General features: G+C 45.4%; 1 non-coding gene across 1 annotated transcript; it reads right to left on the reverse strand.

The window, feature by feature from the left end:
* Window positions 1-973: 973 nt before the first annotated feature.
* TRNAG-UCC (transfer RNA glycine (anticodon UCC)) lies at window positions 974-1,045 on the reverse strand. The gene has a single exon. It is a non-coding gene; the product is annotated as a tRNA-Gly (tRNA).
* Between the last annotated feature and the right edge of the window lie 17,319 nt (window positions 1,046-18,364).

Consider the following 18,364-nt stretch of genomic DNA (forward strand, 5'->3'; position numbering starts at 1 on the left):
TGTGCTGTCAAAAGTTAAAGTTAAGTGAGATCTCCATACCCACACAAATTTGCAGCAGATATAGTTTCCAACCTCAAATTACAGTTCCAGCAGTGTTTTTCAGACCTCAGTACAAGTGCAAAGGAACTCTATTCCAAAATCCTAACTGGATTAAATTCTGTGAGATGGATGGCCTGCAGCTATCTTTCAGCTGAAGGTGACTACCTGCAATGTAATGAATGACGTGCTAAAGGGCGCGTGTCAACACGAAGCGGAGAGAATTGTACAAATGTCTTCAAAGTGAGGAATATACTCAAAATCAAATGTTTGGGGATTGATCTCAGTACTTGACAGTACCTATCGGTGTGAAAAATCATTTCAGAAGAAAATACATAAAATATGATTACAGATCAACATTAAAAGACGAACATTTGCAGATGACTTTGATCATAGGAAAGAGTAACTTGAGACCTTCTGTGAAAACTAATTCAAAACGTATCAAAGGACTTCCCTGGTGGTGCAGCGGTTAAGAATCCGTCTGCCAATGTAGGGGACGTGGGTTCGAACCCTGGTCCGGGAAGATCCCACATGCCACGGAGCAGCTAAGCCCGTGCACCACAGCTACTGAGCCCGCGTGCCTAGAGCTCATGCTCTGCAACAAGAGAAGCCACTGCAATGAAAAGCCTGCGGGATTTTAATTAATTTTTTTTAATGTATCAAAGACCTAAGTGTAAAACATAAACTAAAAAACTGAATCACTTTGCTGTACACCTGAAACTAACAAAATACTGTAAAACAACTATACTCCAATTTAAAAAAGCAGATAAGCTATGGCTGGGTGGAAATAGCTGCGAAGGACTTTTTTCCAGAAGGGAAACAAAACAAGCAGCCCAAATTGTCTTATGGAACCCAATTTCTGCCTTCTGACCATAAAATGGAAAGTAATAGACTGTTTTCTTTTTTTTGCCTTACCATGCGGCTTTCAGGATCTTAGTTCCCCCACCAGGAATTGAACCTGGGCCACTGCAGTGGAAGAGCAGAGTCCTAACCACTGGACCACCAGGGAATTCCCCAGACTATTTTCTTTTTCTTTTTTTTTAATATTTAAAAAAATTTTATTATTTATTTTGGCTGTGCTGGGTCTTAGTTTCGGCACACGGGATCTTCCTTACGGCATGTGGACTTCTTAGTCGGCATGCAGGATCTATTTCCCCAACCAGGGATCGAACCTGCGCCCCCTGCATTGGGAGCACGAAGTCATACCCACTGGACCACCAGCCCCCCCCCCAGACTATTTTCAATACTTGTATTCTCATTAAGGACTCAGGCATGATATATGAGATAATAAGGAACATTTATTAAATACTCGCATGTGTCAAATACTGCTGTAAGCATTTTCAGCATATTAGCTAATTTAATCAGGACAACCTGTGAAATAGATACATCTGAATCCTGAGGAGACTGAAGCCCAGAGAACTTAAAAATGGTGAGCCAGTTCAGCTTACTCAAGCCATTACTCATGCCCTCCAAAAGGACGGGCATGCAAGCTAGATGGTTAGTGACATTCGGAAAAAGAGGAGACGCAAAAGACTTGCGCTGACAAGACCTGGTGACTTATTAAAGTGGAGGCAGAAATGGGGCACTGGGGCAGGCTGGGGAGGAGGAGGCCAATGAGATGCATGCATTCTTAGGAGCTTGGCTTCGAAATAACTGACAGCAACAGAACGCTAGGTGGCAGTAGATCCCAGGCACTTCAAATCCACAATCTATGCCATTCACTTGAGGAGCCTGGGGGCTTCCCGGGTCGCGCAGCGGTTAAGACAAGAATCCGCCTGCCAATTCAGGGCACACGGGTTCGAGCCCTGGTCCGGGAAGATCCCACATGCCGCGGGGCAACTAAGCCCGTGTGCCACAACTACTGAACCTGCGCTCTAGAGCCCACGAGCCACAACTACTGAGCCTGAGCGCCACAACTACTGAAGCCCATGCGCCTAGAGCCCGTGCTCCGCAACAAGAGAAGCCACCACAATGAGAAGCCCGCGTGCAGCAACCAAGAGTAGCCCCCGCTCGCCGCAACTAGAGAAAGCCCACACGCGGCAACGAAGACCCAACGCAGCCAAAAATAAATTAATTTTTTTAAAAAAGGAGCCTGGCAAAACGCAAAATTCTTAAAGGGATTAACCCTAATGGTAACTTTAAAAAAAAAAAAAAAAAGACCTCCCTGTGCAAACTGTTATATACAGAATGGGTTAACAAGAAGGCCCGGACCTACTGAATAGCACAGGAAACTACACAATACTCTGTAATGGCCTATATGGGGAAAGAATCTAAAAAAGAGTGGATATACGTATATGTATAACTGATTCACTTTGCTGTACAGCAGAAACTAACACAACATTGTATATCAACAATACTCCAATAAAAATTTTAAAAAAAAAAACAAGGTCCTACTGTATAGCACAGGGAACTATATCCAATATCCTGTAATAAAACATAATGGGAAAGAATATTAAAAAAAGAATATATGTATAACTGACTTTGCTGTACAGCAGAAATTAACACAACGTTGTAAATCAACTATACTTCAATTAAAAAAAAAATCTCAGGACTTCCCTGGTGGCGCAGTGGTTAAAACTCCATACTCCCAATGCAGGGGACCCAGGTTCCATCCCTGGTCCGGGAACTAGATCCCACATGCATGCCGCGACTAAGAGTCCACATGCCACAACTAAAGAGGCGGCACAACCAAATAAATAAATAAAATAAATATTAAAAGAAAAAACCTCCCTGGGAAGCATCATTTTACACACACACACACACACACACACACACAGCACTAATTTCTAGACAACTAGAGACAGAAACTGCCACTATGAAATGACTCTTAAGCAACTGGATGCTTAATAACATCCTTTGGGTAATTGGTTATTGTTAAAAATGAATTTGCCAAAGGATTTCAGATCACCAGTAATACAACATACTGATGACATGAACCATGAAAGTTTTTAGCTTATAAATTTGCATGTAGTTATGAACAAGCACAGCTTAGGGTCATTGGGCAATAATTATAGGTAAATGGTTTTATAATTTGGTGTTCCCCGGTGTGTATTAGAATTTGGTGGCTGTAATTTTTTTTAAGGATTTTTAAAATTTATTTATTTAATTAATTTATTTTTGGCTGCGTTGGGTCTTCGTTGCTGTGCGCGGGCTGTCTGTAGTTGTGGTGAGCGGGGGCTACTCTTTGTTGTGGCGCGCGGGCTTCTCATTGCGGCGGTTTCTCTTATTTCAGAACGTGGGCTCTAGACGCATGGGCTTCAGTAGTTGTGGCTCGCGGCTCAGTAGTTGTGGCTCGCGGGCTCTAGAGCGCAGGCTCAGTAGTTGTGGCGCACGGGCCCAGCTACTCCACGACATGTGAGATCCTCCCGGACCAGGGCTCTAACCTGTGTCCTCTGCATTGGCAGGCGAATTCCCAACCACTGGGCCACCAGGGAAGCCCTGGTGGCTGTATTTTAAAGAAGATTTCATACAAGAACTTGGCTTTACTGTCATCATCACTGTAAACATCTTTAGCCCATGGTGTTCAGAGTATCTCCTATCCTGCACTCTCTGTGCTCATTTAGTTTTATTTTTTTATTCCTGAGGCCTGAATTATAAGCACGAAGTAAACACTGGACTTAAGATTTGGTGCATTTTTCTATTTCAATTAGTAAATCTCAACATTTGGAATTATTTTCAAGTTATAGCTAGGTGTTATATTTCTGGCCATTTTCCTCTCGGAACAAAAACAAACAAAACATAGTTGTTTGGGAAGCTAGGTTTTCACTTGGGTGGAGAGCTACTGTCCCATTGATCCAATTAGGGAATATTTCACATGCTTACCTACAAATTTCTCCTGTCCCAGGAACCAATCTGTTTAGAATTAAATTGCTCACCAAGTAACTGGGCGGCCTGCTCTGCTTCTGTGTGCTAACAGAAAGAAGGAGATGAATCTGTAGCCATGATATGGAAGTTACATTTCTGTGCTGATAAGTGGCCAAGTTTAGAATCTCCCATTATAAATAAGTGCTGTCAACCCTACGGTGCCCAGGAAAAGCTCAGACATTTGATACTTTCCAAACATAGTTTCCGTAGCAAATGTGCCCTGAGCGATGCTGCTGGTCTCTGGCAGCTCCATTCACAGGTTCTCCTGTGATTTGAGCTCCAAAAGGAAGAACTGTAGCCTTGGCATGGGGGGAGGAGCACAACTTTTGCAAGAGGAACTAAGGAAACAATCCTAATTGCCCATCCAAGAGAGAAACTATTCAGATGGTTTTTGGCAGGGATACAGGATCGTCATTGATGATTTTTTTTTCTTCTGAAGGAAGATAGTGTCATGTTTTTCTTCTATTTCTGCTTTAACGCTTAGCTAGATGATAAATATTGTGGCTTTCTTCTAATTGGCTTTTAAAAAAATCACTGCCGATGCATTTGCCTGGTATAATAAAAATTGCAGGGACTTACCTGATGGTCCAGTGGTTAAGACTGCCTACTTCCACTTCAGGGGGGTACAGATGCGATCCCTGGTCTGGGAACTAAGATCCCACATGCCACGCAGTGTGGCCAAAAATTAATTAATTAAATTAAAAATGCAAACAAGTCGTTTAGTAAATGCAAACTGAATAAGTGTTTCCTACCTTGCAAATATGTAACGTAGCCCGTTACCTGACTGATGTTAAAGTAGAAACAGTCGTATAGAGGCATAGGTTAGTCAGACAGCTCACTGTTTATGATTTCCTGGTGACTTTTTGCCTTTTTTTTCAATTTAAGTCATTGCCTGTGTAGTTAATACATGCAAAAGGTACCGAGGGAAAAGCCAGTCTGTCCCATCCTGTTAACCTGCTCACTGTGCTCCAGCCCACCAGCCTCCCCAGGAAGCTCCCCAGTCCCTCGAAGAAAGAGGCCCTGTTTCCTTCCCCTTCATCGTCTGTTTACTGTTATTCTAATTGTCTATCTCCCCAGCCCACCCCAGGTACCTGCATTACTAAGGCTGGGAGCTCTGTCTTACTCTGGTTGCATTCCCAGTGATTGAGACAATGCTGGTACATGAACTGACCCACTCAAAACATATCTGAGTCCCGGCCATGTGTCAGGCACTAGGGATTCAAAGTGAACAAAAACCAGCAAAAACTGTTTACAGTAGCCAGGACATGGAAACAACGTAAACGCCCATCGACAGAGGAATGGATAAGGAAGATGTGGTACATATATTCCGTGGAATATTACTCAGCCATTAAAAGGAATGAAATTGGGTCATTTGTAGAGACATGGATGGACCTCAAAGACTGTCATACAGAGTGAAGTAAGCCAGAAAGAGAAGAACAAATATTGGATACTAATGCATATATGTGGAATCTAATAGATGATCTTATTTTTCAAAGCAGAAATAGAGACACAGACGTAGAGAAAAAAACATATGGATACCAAGGGGGAAGGAGTGGGGTGGGATGACTTGGGAGATGGGGATTGACATATATACGCTATTGATGCTATGTATAAAATAGATAACTAGTGAGAACCTGCTGTATAGCACAGGGAACTCTACTCAGTGGTCTGTGGTGACCTAAATGGGAAGGAAATCCAAAAATAGAGTGGATATATGTATACGTATAGCTGATTCACTTTGCTGTACAGTAGAAACTAACACAACATTGTAAAGCAACTACTATTAAAAAAAAACAAACAGCAAAAACTCCTGTCCTCGTGTAGCTTACATTCTAGTACTGTGAGACGAGCAATTATCAAAGAAGTAAGAGAAATATATACTGTGCAGAAAGTGGTCACTGCTGTGGAGAAAAATAAGACAAGGGTACAGGGACTTCTAGGGGTGGAAGTGGGGCTGCCCTTTAAGGGGGTGGTCAGGAAGGCCTCACTTTGAAGTTGACATTTGAGCAGAGACCCCTTAACGTGGGAAGGGAGCGAGCCATGCAGAGATCTTGCCCCAAAAGCTTTCCAGGTGGAGGGAACCGTAAAAGTGCAAAGGCCCAGAGGTGGGAGCAGCCCTGGCTAGTCCAGCAACAGCAAGGAGACCAATGCAGCTGGAGCAGAGTTGGCAAGGAGGGTGGTGTGAGAAGATGAGGTCTTCAGTGAAGAGGGAGAGGAGAGAGATGCCAGACGGGGCTGGTCCTTGGAGGACATTGTTATTTCCTGGCCTTGACCCTGCGTGACATGATAAGCATGGGTGGATTTCCTTTTTTTTTTGCCTGTACCTCACGGCTTGCAGGATCTTAAGTTCCCCAACCAGGGATTGAACCCTGGCCTAGGTGAAAGCACCAAGTCCTAACCACTGCACTGCCAGGGAATTCCCGGTGGGTTTACATTTTTAAAGGATCCCTGCTGTACTGAGAATAGACTGAAAAGCCACCAAGGAGGAAGCTGACACCCTAGCCATCATCCGGTGGGCGTCCATGGTGGGCTGGACCAGGGTGATACAACGGAGGAGGCAAGGAGCGCTTACCTTTCGAAGATGTTGTGAAGGTGGCAGTGAGATTTGCTGATGACACAGGTGTGAGAGTGAGAAGGAGGGGTCAAGTGCGACACCAAGGATTTTGAGCAGAGCATCTGGAAGAACAGAGCTGCACAGAGGTGAGGAAGCCTGTGGGAGGAAGATGCTTCAAGGAAGGGCTGAGACCAGGAGCTACATGTCAGGCAGAAGTCAGAGGTGCCTATCAGACATCCGCCTGGAGATGTCCCTGAACTCAGGTCCGGCTACTCGCCGCTCAAAATCAATGCTCTAGAGAGAGACAAATGTTGGTAGGAAGGAAAGTTGCCTTTAATCAGAACGCCGGGGACTTCCCTGGTGGCGCAGTGGTTAAGAATCCGCCTGCCAGAGAGAGAGTCATGGACATATACACACTAACAAACGTAGTAAGGTAGATAGCTGGGGGGAAGCAGCCGCAAGGCACAGGGATATTAGCTCGGTGCTTTGTGACAGCCTGGAGGGGTGGGATGGGGAGAGTGGGAGGGAGGGAGACGCAAGAGGGAAGACATATGGGAACATATGTATATGTATAGCTGATTCACTTTGTTATAAAGCAGAAACTGACATACCATTGTAAGGCAATTATACCGCAATAAAGATGTTTAAAAAAAAAAAAAGAATCCGCCTGCCAGTGCAGGGGACATGGGTTCGAGCCCTGGTCCAGGAAGATCCCACACGCTGTGGAGCAACTAAGCCCACGCGCCACAACTACTGAGCCTGCGTTCTAGAGCCAGCGAGCCACCACTACTGAAGCCCGCGCACCTAGAGCCCGTGCTCTGCAGCAAGAGAAGCCACTGCAATGAGAAGCCCGTGCGCCACAATGAAGAGCAGCCCCCGCTCGCCGCAACTAGAGAAAAGCCCACGTGCAACAACGAAGACCCAACACAGCCAAAAATAAATTAATTAATTAATTTAAAAAAAAGAATTATATATTTGAGACATTCAGGGACAAGGTTAAGACAGAGGACCCCACTAGAGGGTACGAGGCAACAAGACCCAGGTTCATAGAAGACCATAATTCTTTTTTTCATATAAGCAGTGCTTTAATAGCATTGTAGGATTTTATATGTTGTTTTTTCATTTTCATTCAGTTCAAAAGATTTTCTAATTTCCCTCTGCCTTATTCTTTGACCTGGATTATTTAGAAGTATGTTATTAAGTTTCCAAATATTTTCCAGATTTTTTTCATTATTGATTTTTGTTAATTAATTTCATTGTATAAAGATAACATACTTTGATTTGAATCCTGTCTAAATTTATTTAGACCCGTTTCATGGCTCATAATATGATTTATATGGGTAAATAGTCCACGTACATTTGACAAAAATACGCATTCTGCTGTTGTTAAGAGAACTGTTCCCTAAGTGCCAACCAGGTCGAGTTAGTTGATAGTGTTACTAATTTTGTCCAGTTGTTCTATCAACTATCAAGAGAAGAGTGTTGAATCTCCGTTTTTGTTTTTTTTTTTTTAATTTTGACTGCGTTGGGTCTTCGTTGCTGCGCACAGGCTCTCTCTAGTTGCGGTGAGCGGGGGCTACTCTTCGTTGTGGCGCGCGGACTTCTCATTGCAGTGGCTTCTCTTGTTGCAGAGCACAGGCTCTAGGCGCACAGGCTTCGGTAGTCGTGGTGCGTGGGCTCAGTGGTTGTGGCTCACGGTCTCTAGAGCGGAGGCTCAGTAGCTGTGGCGCACGGGCTTAGTTACTCCGTGGCATGTGGGATCCTCCCAGACCAGGGCTTGAACCCGTGTCCCCTGCATTGGCAGGTGGATTCTTAACCACTGAGCCACCAGGGAAGCCTCTAACTATTATTATGAATTTGAGAAGACCATAATATTGTTGTTGATGATTAGGGAGCCTTGGTCAAACTTCTCCTGTGATTCGTAGCATCCAAACTTGTGTAACATAAATTCCTCCCATGTGAGTCCTTGGCCTGCTCTTAACCATGCATCCTTGATCTGTGCTTGGCCCCCTGAACTCTTCCGTAAGTTGTGCCATTATCTCCTTTTCTCCCCCTCTTAAACCAGTTTGAATTAAGCTTCTGTGACAGATAACCAAAGATGGGCTGACAGATACAGGTGACAGAGTTTTAAAAACTGGCAGATTTGAGACTACAGGCTTAAGAGTCAAGTCTTATCAGAACAAAGAGCATTGGAAATTATGCTGTCAGAGAGGAGCCTGGGAAAGAAGCGGGTTTCCGGAGCCACCTGGTCCTGCTGGGCTGACGTGGCCTGGCACAGGAGCTGCAGAACATCCCTCCCACCCCAGGGAGCTCGGGAGATAGAAACCTCCCTCTGCTGCTCCTGCGGTCCTCCTGTGAGCAGGTGTTGCTGCCTTTAAACGGGGCTTCCAAAAGTCTCAGCAAACTGAGGGCAACAGCTCTAGGAAGCCTGCAGGGGGGCGGGGGCGGTGCCTGACACCTGCTTTTGCTAGGAAAATGCGAGCAAGCCCACACAGACTCTTGCCACCCCCCAGTGTGGCCAATGGGGGAGTCTCCCCCGCCCCCCGTTTGCATTGTAAACATGTCTTGAATAATTTCGCCCCTCTTTTTCTGGTTAAACATTACCCACAGCTGCCTGCTGCATGGAAAAAATGGCCAACAAATCACCAAGCAGGTATGTGTCAGTGAAGACTTTCCTGCGCGCTCACCAGCAGGGACACTGACCCTTTGTGGAGGCTGTAAAGGTCACCTGTGCAGAGGGCGGGGGGACGGTTCATTGTCCCTCCAGGAGCTCTGGGGGTCAAGGAGCCGGAGCTTTTTCCTCTGCCGCTGTAAGGACCTCGCACGCATTCAGCGCAACGCGGGCCTGGGGCTAAGGTCTTTGTTTTTCCTTCCAAAAGCTGTGTGTTCAGAAAAAATTGAAAATACGTTCTGCTTTTCAGTACATTGTGTAGCTTCCCGCGTGTTCCTCAGAAACAAGAGAGAAACCTGTGGTTACTGAAGGAGTTGGGGGACAAACGGGCAGACGGGGACGGACACATACACACCACTATAAATAGACAACTAATAAGGATCTGCTGTACAGCACAGGGGACTCCGCTCAGGACTCTGTAATGGCCTACATGGGGAAAGAATCTAAACAAGAGTGGACACATGTATATGTATACCTGATTCACTTTGCTGTACACCTGAAACTAACACCACATTGTAAATCAACTCTACTCCAATAACAATTAATATAAATAAATAAGTAAATAAACAACAGACTTTCATGTCGCTTTATTTATGGCACTTATTGCTGGGGAGGTTGATGTTACTTAGAATACATACCATGTCCTGGGAGAAGCTTTGAACATACTCATGTAGGATCCATAAAGCATATACACGTGCATATGAGTTTCATTTATTTTTTTCATTTTTTTTTGATGCAAAAATATCACACAGGAAAAAAAGAAAAGGAAAAAAAAGGCTAAAAAGAAAAACAAAATCACACAGGCAAGCTAACTCAGACCCAGACAGACTAAGCAAATGGCTCAGGCCACAGAGCTTTTTTGCAGGTGGGAGCACATTCCCCGAGTCTGTTGGACCCGAAATCCTACATTTGGTGCACTTTTTGCCGCCTCCGATCTATAAATGAAAGAATGGCAAAATTTTAAATTTAGGGCGTCCCTGGTGGCGCAGTGGTTGAGAATCTGCCTGCCAATGCAGCGGACACGGGTTCGAGCCCCGGTCTGGGAAGATCCCACATGCCGCGGAGCAACTAGGCCCGTGAGCCACAACTACTGAGCCTGCACATCTGGAGCTTGTGCTCCGCAACAAGAGAGGCCGTGACAGTGAGAGGCCCACGCACCGCAGTGAAGCGTGGCCCCTGCTCGCCGCAGCTAGAGAAAGCCCACGCACAGAAATGAAGACCCAACACAGCCAAAGATAAGTAAGTAAATAAATAAATAAATAAAAATTTTTTTAAAAAATTTAAGTAGGGATCAAAACTGTAAATTGATTTTCCCTTTCTTGGTATTCCAAAAACACTTCCTGGGACTTCTCTGGTGGTCCAGTGGATAAGACTCCGCGCTCCCAATGCAGGGGGCCCGGGTTCGATCCCTGGTCAGGGAACTAGATCCCGCAGGCACACCGCAACTAAGAAGTCCGCATGCCGCAAGGAAGATCCCATGTGCTGCAACTAAGACCCGGCACAGCCTAAATAAATAATTTTTTTTTTTTTTTAAAAAGCACTTCCTGTCTTTCCGTCATTTTCAAAACTCAGCTCTATTGAGATACAATTTACATAAAATAAAATTTTATTTAAAAAATTTTAAGCGTACATGGGAGTTTGGGATTAGCACAACATTGTTCTAATTAATGCAACATTGTAAATCAACTATAATTAAATTTAAAAAACACACACACACACACACATGGAGAGAAGCCTATGCTTTGGAGGACAAGCCCCACACCTGGATTTGTTTCAAAACTTAGTTTACTAGGAAAACCCATTATCTACCTGTGTTGTTGCTGAGAAGACTAGTCTATATGTGTCTATATGTGGTTTTGAAAGGAGGCGGCTGACTCAGCTCCACCTACTGGGCCCCCTGGACATCCCTTCAGGACCCTGATCAGAGAGCAGATGTATTTCCAGTGTGTCAGGCATGGTTCCCGGCATCGGTGACCCGGTTCCAGCCGTCACAGAGCTTACTGTCCAGTGGAGAAGACAGATACCAAACAGGCAATTATAAAAATGGTATATGTAGACTTGTGGTTGCCAAGGGGGAGGGGGGCGGGGGATGGTTTGATTGGGAGTTTGGGATTAGCAGATGCAAACTATTATATAGAATGGGTAAACAACATGGTCCTACTGTAGAGCACAAGGAACTATATTCAATATCCTGTGATAGGACTTCCCTGGTGGCGCAGTGGTTAAGAATCCACTTGCCAATGCATTGGACACGGGTTCAAGCCCTGGTCCGGGAAGATCTCACATGTCGCAGAGCAACTAAGCCCGTGCACCACAACTACTGAGCCTGCGCTCTAGAGCCCGTGAGCCACAATTACTGAGCCCACGTGCCACAACTACTGAAGCCCACGCACCTACAGCCCGTGCTCCACAAAAGAGAAGCCACCACAATGAGAAGCCTGCGCACCGCAACAAAGAGTGACCCCCGCTCACCGCAACGAAGACCCAACACAGCCAAAAATAAATATAAAAATAAATTTAAAAAAGACTACTATAAAAAATATATATATATCCTGTGATAAACAGGATGAAAATATAATGAAAAATAATGTATATTTACGTATAACCAAATGACTTCTGTACAGCGGAAACTAACACAACATTGTAAATCAACTATACCTCAACAAAATAAATTTTTTAATAAGTGGTATATCTGATGAAAGGCAAGTACAGTAAGCCATGGGCATAGCAGGTGGACTTAACCCAATCTCGGGAATCAGAAAGTTGCTCAAGCATTCCAGGAAAGAACGTGACCCAAGCTCTGAGGGGGCAAGCAGGGTGACCTTGATGAAACAAGTGAAGTCCGATAAGGCTAGAGCCTCATAAGCAGCACAGGGGCCCAAGCTCATTACAGTAGGGGAGGGCCTGGGACTTTGTGTTTTTGCCAAGTTCTCCAAGCTATCCTGACGCCCTGAGAACCACGGCCTTAGAAGTGTACTACACGAGGCTCCATTTCCCACACCAGGCCAAACACCACCCCTCACCGGATGGAACTTGCTTGCCTCCTAACAGACCTTGTGTCAAGTCTCCATATTGTGCAATCCTCTATCACTTCTTCAATTTTTTTGCAGACTATGGGGTTTTTGTTTTTCATTATTATATGCCTTCATTTTTTATTATTATTTTTTAAATTGATGTATAGTTGACTTACAATGTTGTGTTAGTTTCAGGTGTACAGCAAAGTGATTCAGTTATACATATATGTATGTGTATATATTCTTTTTGTATATGTTCTTTTCCATTATGATTTATCACAGGATATTGAATATAGTTCCCCATGCTATTCAGTAGGAACTTGTTATCTGTTTTATATACAGTAGTTTTATGCCTTTATTTTAAAAATCAGCTTTGTTCAGGTACAATTTATAGACAACAAATTTTACCAATTTTAAGTAAGAAATTCAATGAATTTTGACAAATATATACAGTTGTAAGACCACCATCACCCGAAAAAGTTATTTTGTGCCCTTTGCAGACAATCCCCTTCCCCATTCCCAACCCTGGGCAACCGCTAATCAGTTTTCTGAAAGAACAGTTTTGCCTTTTCTACAATTTCATATAAATGAAATCATACAGTATGTGGTGTTCCATATCTAAGTTCTTTCATTTGTATAATACTTTTGAGATTCATCATTTAGATGTACAGATCAGTAGTTCATTCCTTTTAGTTGCTAATTCGTATTCCATTGTGTGGATGACCACGGTTGTTCACCAGTGGATGGACGTGTGGGTTGTTTCCAGTGTTTGCCTATTATGGATAAATAGTCTATTAAAACAAGTAATGTAGGTTTTTGTATGAATGTGTTTTCATTTGTCTCCAGTAAATACCCAGGAGAGGGATCGCCAGGTCACACGGTAAGTGTATGTTTAACTTTGTAAGAAACGGCCCAACTGCTTTCCAAAGTGGTCGTGTTGTGTCCCACCTAAAATGTGTGAGCATTCCAGTTCCTCCACGTCCAGGTCAACTCTTGGTCTGTTATGAAATTTTTAAAAAAATTTTATTGGGTGGGCTTCCCTGGTGGCGCAGTGGTTGAGAGTCCGCCTGCCGATGCAGGGGACACGGGTTCGTGCCCCGGTCTGGGAAGATCCCACATGCCGCGGAGCGGCTGGGCCCGTGAGCCATGGCCGCTGAGCCTGCGCGTCCGGAGCCTGTCCTCCGCAACGGGAGAGGCCACAACAGTGAGAGGCCCGCGTAACGCATAAAAAAAAAAAAAAAAAAAAAAAAAAAAAAAAAAAAAAAAAAAAAAAATTTTATTGGAGTAGAGTTGATTTATAATGTTTTGTTAGTTTCAAGTGCACAGAAAAGTGATTCAGTTGTACTGAATGTATATTCTTCTTCAGGTTCTTTTCCATTATAAGTTATTACAAGATGTTGAATATAGTTCCCTGTGCTCTACAGTAGGTCCTTGTTGGATATCTATTTTATATATAGTCGTGTGTGTATGTTAATCCCAGACTCCTAATTTATCTCCCCCACCCTCGCTATCCCCTTGGGTAACCGTAAGTTTGTTCTCTATGTCTGTGAGTCTGTTTCTGTTTTGTGGATAAGTTCATTTGTATCATATTTTAGATTCCACATATAAGTGATATCATATGATGTTTGTCTTTCTCTGACATCAGTCTTTTTAATTTTACCCGTTTCAGATTGTGTTTTAATAAAATCGCTCTTCCTGCAGGAAGGAAAATGAGTTGGAAGGGACAAAAGACCCACCGGGTGTCTTTTGCAGGAGCCTAGGTGGGAGGCCCTGAGAGAATTAGAAAACCTACTGTCTACTTTCTCATCAGCAGACAGAGGGGCTGCGGGAAAGGAATCGTAAGGAAGAAGAATTTACCTTTGAATGTACGGGGCACACTGATTTCACAGAGAAAACATGGATCTGACCAGCGTTGAACGGGGAGTGGCAGGGCCAGAAGGAAGTGACTCTCCTGCGGATACCTGCTCCTGACCCTGCTTTGGAGACTGGGGACCCCAGCGGTAGAAGGGCAGGGGCAAAGTAAAGGCGTAGTTCTTCTGTCCTTGGCTGAGATGATGAAGTAAATCCTCACAGGAAGGGAGTTATAAGTAGTGCTTAGCTGTCTTTAGAAATCATTCCAACAGCACTCGATTCATTCAATATTCACTCTCAAAGTGGCTGAACTTGATGGGCACTGTGTCTTGTCTGGGAGCACAGACCTCCCGTCAAGTTGCTCACGGTTTGGGGAATTCCCTGGCGGTCCACTGCCGGGGCCCCTGGTTGGGGAGCTAAGATCCCACAAGCTGTGTGGTGTGGCCAAAAAAAAAAGAAAAGTTGCTCACAGGTTAGTGAGTGAGTGAAGGGAGCTGACCATCACTTCTAACAGTGTTTCCTCAGGTCTCTCATCTATTCGTTTGTAACCCCTTGCTGAGTGGGCCCAGACATGCCCAAGGACAGCCCTGGAATGAACATCCCTGCACCATCCCTGTCGAACAAGGTGAAGTTCACGGCACTAACTTTGCAAGGATGAATTAACGTAGTTTCTATCTTCTAGGGTTCCAGCCCTGAGTGGGTACACACTCAGCTCTGGTTCCCAGAAGCCACCCAAGCACCTGTTTAACCTCAATCCCACCCTGAGCAGGCTGAGATGGGGGTCACCCCCAGAGAGACACTAGGAAGACAGAGGTTATAGATGTATACAATGCCAATGAATGGCACAGCTCACGGCTCATCAGATTTATCAAGAGGTCACTCAGCTCTCAGCGTTCCTGGGGAGAAAAATGCTCATTTCTTGGGAGAACAGAAAGTGGAGCTTCGGCTGAAACCACTTTGCCTTCAAGGGCAATTTTTTAATCCCTTTGTCTGGTGCATGAAATCAGTTCCCAGAACACAGGGGTTATTAATAACTGTGGGACCTTTTCCCAGCCTCCAGATCAATTGGCAGAAGCCTCTGATTCCTCCCTTCTGGATGCTTCTATTATTTAGAGCTGGGAAGTGGCCTCCTCCTTGAAAGGCGTATAGTTTTTTACGTGACTTGGGAATTACATAGCGCCCTCCCAGCCCCCAGCCCAACAAACCCAGTCCACCAGGAGGCCTCACCCTCTAGTCTGTCTTCCCGAGCTGGCTCAGCCTGCTGGGGTCTTTGCTTCCGCCGAGATGGCCAGCGCTCTGCAGAGCGGTGCAGCCTGTACCTCTCCTCCAGGCTGGCTCTTCACGGCCAAGTGCAGGCCCGAGTGTTGACAGGGATCCAACTGCCAGCAGTGGAGCCGGCCTGATTTAGAATAAGGTCACTTTGAGCCGGCTCCTCTCCTGCAGCTTGTGGAGGCCCCGAGGCAGCTTGGGTAGGTGCTAAGTAAGGCCCAGATCTCAACCTGGGGACATGGGGGAAGGCATGCCGGCAGCTCCCATGCAGGGGGAGTGTTGTAACACAGGTCTTCCTCCAGAGCTGCCTCTGTCCTTCTCCTCCTCTTCCCACCCCTCCTGGGGGCCCAGCCATGCCCGTGGCCTTCCCAGGCTCTCAGCTCTGGAAATTTGGACCCTCCGACTTGCATCCTCCAAGCTCCACACCACTCCCCTGTCTGCCTGCCACCTCCCCAGAGGTGGCTGGCTGGTACCCTAGCCCCAGCACAGCACGGGGGAGGGGCGGGCCTGAGGTTACCTCCTGGCCCCAGGCCTGTTAGCTCCCTGTGAAGAAACTAACACGAACACCAGTCTTGTGAGGGTGGGTGACAGCGGCCGCAAAGCCCTGCCCCCACGCGCACACAGCGGGCACATCCTAAGGGACGCTCAGAGCTGACCGCATCTTCCCCACAAAACGGCTGCCCCCCCAACTTCCTGTCTCAGTCAACAGCATCACTGCTCTCTTAGTCACTCAGACTGAATGACAAAACAATTGTCCAGCTTTCATTAGCCCATGTTTCCCTTTTGTGGCAAAATATACATAACATGAAATTTACCATTTTAACCACTTTTTTTTTTTTTTTTTTTTTTGGCGGTACTAGGGCCTCTCACCGCTGTGGCCTCTCCCGCTGCGGAGCACAGGCTCCGGACACACAGGCTCAGCAACCATGACTCACGGGCCCAGCCGCTCCGCAGCATATGGGAACCTCCCGGACCGGGGCGCGAACCCGCGTCTTCTGCATCGGCAGGCGGACTCTCAACCACTGCACCACCAGGGAAGCCCCGTTTTAACCACTGTTGAATGTACAGTACAGTGGCATTGAGTATGTTCACACTGTGATGCTGTGATGGTCCGTCTCCAGAACTTCCTGACTTCTCCAGCTGAAACTCTGTCCCCATTAAATACTAACTCCCTGTACCCCTCCGCCAGCCACAGCACCCACCCTTATACTTTCTGTCTCTATGAATGTGACTATTCTAGGTGCCTCATACAGGTGGAATCACACAGTATTTGCCATTTTGTGACTGGTTTATTCCACTGAGCATAATGTCCTCAAAGTTCATCCAGGTTGTAGCCTGTGTCAGGGTTTCCCTCCCATTTTAAGGCTGAATAATATTTCATAGTATGGATATACCACATTGAAAAGAATCCAATCATTGGTCTATTTTTTTTTTTCTCTTTTGGCCACACAGCACGGCTTGTGGAGTCTTAGTTCCCTGACCAGGGACTGAACCCGGTCCCCTGCAGTGACAGTGCCAAGTCCTAACCACTGGACTGCCAGGGAATTCCTTCCTTGGTCTGTTTTTTTAAAGGGTTTTTGGAAAGGAAATTAACACACAGAGTTTTTTTAAGTTTTCCAAAGTGCTTTTTTAAAAATCACCCATTTTATTTATTTATTGGCCGCACCCCTCAGCATGCAGGACCTTAATTCCCCAACCAGGGATCGAACCTGGGCCCCCTGCATTGGGAGCGTGGAATCTTAACCACTGGACCCCGAGGGAAGTCCCCAACGCACAGAGTTTTAGAACCCACACAATACAGAGGACTGTGCAGTGAGAGCATGTCTCCTCCCAGCTCGAGGGCAGGGCCATCCCCTCAGCACCAGCCCTCTGACCCTCCCCCAGCAGTGACCGTCCCACTGCCCGTCCCTGGTTGCTGCCCGATATTTTCCAGTTCTCACTGGCTTCTCCAACCCAGACTCTGCCTTCTGGGAGCTGTCCTGCCGGGCTGCCAGCGGGGCATTCTTCAGGCGAGCCCTGGCCTTGGCTCTCACCCACAAGGCATTAAATCTGTGGATCAATTCGGAAAGTCTCTTAAAAGTATTTTGGTCCATGAACATGTGATGTCCTTCCATTTATTTAGGTCTTTCTTAATGTCTTTCAACAACATTCATTGTACAAATTTTCTACTTCTTTTGTTAGGTCTATTCCTAAGTATTTTATTCTTCTTGATGCTATTAGAAGTGGAATTGTTTTCTTCCTTTTCTTCCTTTTCAGAGCAAATGTCTTTTTGCTTCACTGGGATCCGTTGGAATCCTCTCCGGGTTGCTGAGTGATGACAGAGGCCTTGTGTAGGCAGGCGTCCAAGGCCTGGATGTCTCGTGGGACACATGTGTGAGCTCTCTGAAGAAGCTGCAGGTCTCCACAGAGCACACTTCCCTGCTGCGGGATACTGATCTCCAGTTTCAGGATTCCAACCTCACAACTCAGCTCTGGCCCTGACGGCATCCCCCATAGCCACTTTCTGGGTTTTCCTCCCTGCAGTGTGTATCCTCTTGGGTAGAGTTCAAGAGCAATAGCTCAAATGCAGTAGCTCCCACTCTGTTCACCTGACAGGTAGAGGCTGACTTTCCAGCTCTTACAACTTACTGTAAAGATATAATAATTAAGATCGTGTACTAAGGCACAGGAAAGGAAGAATAACCTGATAGAATCAGTAGAGAATTTAGAATATATGTCAAAAGTGGCATTACCCCCTTTGGGAAAAGGATGGCATTTTCAAGAAAAGGTTTCAGAACAACTGATTGTCGATTTGGAAAAAATAAAATTAGTTTCCTACCTCACACCATGCACAAAAGTAAATTCTAGGTGTATAAAAGGCACAGGGTTTGTAAAAAAAAACAAAACCTTAAAAAGCTAGAGGGAAATATAGGAGAATATCCTTATGATCTTGAAGTGGGGAAAGGACTTTTTTTTTCTTTAAAGAAGAAACCAGAAGCATAAATCAAAAAAGAAAAGACTGATTAATCTGATCAGGAAAACACACCGCTATAAAAGTGGAAAATCAAGATCCAGACAAGGAGAAGGTATTGGCTGTATACAACTAATGAAGGACTGATATCCTGA

Source organism: Phocoena phocoena, chromosome 7, assembly GCF_963924675.1.
Source record: "Phocoena phocoena chromosome 7, mPhoPho1.1, whole genome shotgun sequence".
NCBI lineage: Eukaryota > Metazoa > Chordata > Mammalia > Artiodactyla > Phocoenidae > Phocoena > Phocoena phocoena.